The sequence below is a fragment of the Poecilia reticulata genome, unplaced genomic scaffold (genome assembly GCF_000633615.1).
Source record: "Poecilia reticulata strain Guanapo unplaced genomic scaffold, Guppy_female_1.0+MT scaffold_236, whole genome shotgun sequence".
Lineage (NCBI taxonomy): Eukaryota > Metazoa > Chordata > Actinopteri > Cyprinodontiformes > Poeciliidae > Poecilia > Poecilia reticulata.
Window position 1 is genome coordinate 34070 of NW_007615028.1, and position 2443 is coordinate 36512.

Sequence of the window (2443 nt, forward strand, 5' to 3'; positions counted from 1 at the left end):
ACCCGACGTCTCCCCTGATTGGCCGCTGAACCCGACGTCTCCCCTGATTGGCCGCTCAACCCGACGTCTCCCCTGATTGGCTGCTCAACCCGACGTCTCCCCTGATTGGCTGCTCAACCCGACGTCTCCCCTGATTGGCTGCTCAACCCGACGTCTCCCCTGATTGGCGTTTGAACCCGACGTCTCCCCTGATTGGCTGCTCAACCTGACGTCTCCCCTGATTGGCCGCTCAACCCAACGTCTCCCCTGATTGGCCGAACCACAGCAAGGTGCTCAGGAGCTGCTGGTTCCGTTGTCCTATCAGATGTTCTCACTGTCAGAATAGCGGACATGCAGGAGGACGTGCAGGACGTGCTGGAGGACGCATGGTTGCGCGTTGAGTTCCGACCTTCAGAGGAGCCGTCAGTTCAGCACACGCCATAAGTTACGATGAACATAATTCAGCTGTTTTCAGTGGCAACTGCGTTGTCATGGTTTCCAGGTGTATTTAAAGCTGCCGTGTGAAACTGGCCTCCTGCTGCTTGGTGACGTCTGACTAGGAACCCGCTGAGTCGGGACGTCATACAGCCGCTAATGACGACGTACGGCAGGATGTTTCTGATTAAATCATATGGCAGCGTATGGCGATCTGACAACACCGGTTCTCCAGCGTTGGACCGGGCCCATCTTTCCGGCCAGCTGTGACCTCTGGATGGTTCTGTCGTGTCTGGGTTTCAGAATCGGATTTGGGTCGATCAGGTCAGAACCGGGTTCCCATGCTTTTATATTTGTGTTGCCGTGGCAACCGGGAGCGGTTCTGATCCGAACACATCTGTTCTGAAAACACTCGGTGTGAACAGAACAGTAAAGGCCCGGTTCTGCCCGAGTCGGGTTCTGACCTCAGCAGGTGCAATCAGAACCAACCTGAGCAGCTCAGTTAGAAATGCTGCTGGTTCTGGTTCTGACCCAGTCCTCACAGATCCCTGTGTTCCAGCTGCAGTGGGTGTGTTTGGTCCGGTCCGGCCTGGTTCTGGTTCTGTGATGCGTTCACTGACCAGGTTTTCTGTGAGTTTTGACAGAAACGCTCTCTGATGACGGATTATGATAACTGATCAAATCTACAGTTCAGATATCTGGATTGATAAATGGTGCGTAAGGCCCCCAGGGCTGCCCCAACAGCTGCCTGCATTAAATACTCAGAAGATACCCGAGTGTAGGAAGAGCAGTGCATTATGGGAGAACCTGCTGCAGAAATCTGCTGCGTAACCCTGAGAGGTTCTGACAGATGAATTATTCCAGGTGGTGTCACCGACGGATATCTGCAGGAAAAGCATCTGGATTAAAATATCCCAGATGAGGTCGTTCATTTGCAGAAACCTTAAAAAGATTCCCCAGTCAGGCTGGCACTTCTGGAGAGCCGACTCTGTTCAGCAGGTCATGAAGCTAAAGAGCCCATTCAGAAAATGGGCCAAACTAACCGATAAGTTAATCACCACACAGGGTTTTACCATAACCAGGAGGACGAAAGGGGGAGGAGCTAATGAGACAGGAGGGATGTAAAAGTTTTCCAGAAAATACGGAGACTTGACGGGGACAACGGGAATGATGAATTAACAATGAACACGGTTTGAGATGTTTTAGTAATAAGAATGATTGTGAATTTCAGTAGAAAGCGTAATAAGTAAGGAACAACAAACAGGTCAGAAATCAGCCACTGATGCCATTTAAAAATGACTGGACACGTTTTCACGGCTCCCTATCTGGGCAGTCGCAGCCAAAATGTTGGGTATAGTCAAAGCCTGTGTGATTACACCTGTGTTAAGGTGTCCGTGCTTTATATTAAATCAGTCTGCATATGTACGGTAGACTTATTGTCAGTAAATCGGTTTTCATAGAGTTAAGCATAAATATACATGTTATATAATTTGCTTGTCTAATTGAAATAAAAAACAGGCTGAATGTCTGAGTTTCCCCAAAAAGATTTTCTCCACCAGAAATCAGAACAGAAAGCAAAATGTCCTAAATTTACTTTGACTAGTCATAATTTAATCATTTGTCTGAAGCTCATTGTAGACAGGTTGAAGCTCCCGTACATCTTGATGGATGTGTCCTAATTAATACTGGACAGAATGAAATCAACTCTTCATTCATAAAGTGATGTCAGAAGCTGATTTTATGATCAAATGGTTTGCCATACAGAGTTTCTGTGATCTGGAGGTGTTGCTGATGTCACCAGGAGGCGGGGCTAACTGTGTGTGTGTGTGTGTGTGTGTGTGTTGCAGGTTGTGCGATGGGACTCTGTGTCTCTGGGGGGTCCTCTGAGCTGAAGCTCCTCAACTGAACACACCTGAGCGCCTCACACACACACACACACCTGGGAGCCGCGTTTTCTCTCCTCCAGGCCAGACGCTGCCGTCCCAAGGTGCATTGCTGCGTCGTCCACCATGTCGGACGCCCCTGAGGC

General features: G+C 49.2%; 1 long non-coding RNA gene across 1 annotated transcript in view; it reads left to right on the plus strand.

Moving 5' to 3' along the window:
- LOC103460377 (uncharacterized) overlaps window positions 1-2365 on the plus strand; it is a 4571-nt gene extending 2206 nt beyond the window's left edge. Inside the window, exon 2 of the long non-coding RNA XR_532912.2 lies at window positions 2262-2365. This is a non-coding gene — a long non-coding RNA (uncharacterized LOC103460377). The remainder of the gene's footprint in view (window positions 1-2261) is intronic.
- Window positions 2366-2443: the final 78 nt, after the last annotated feature.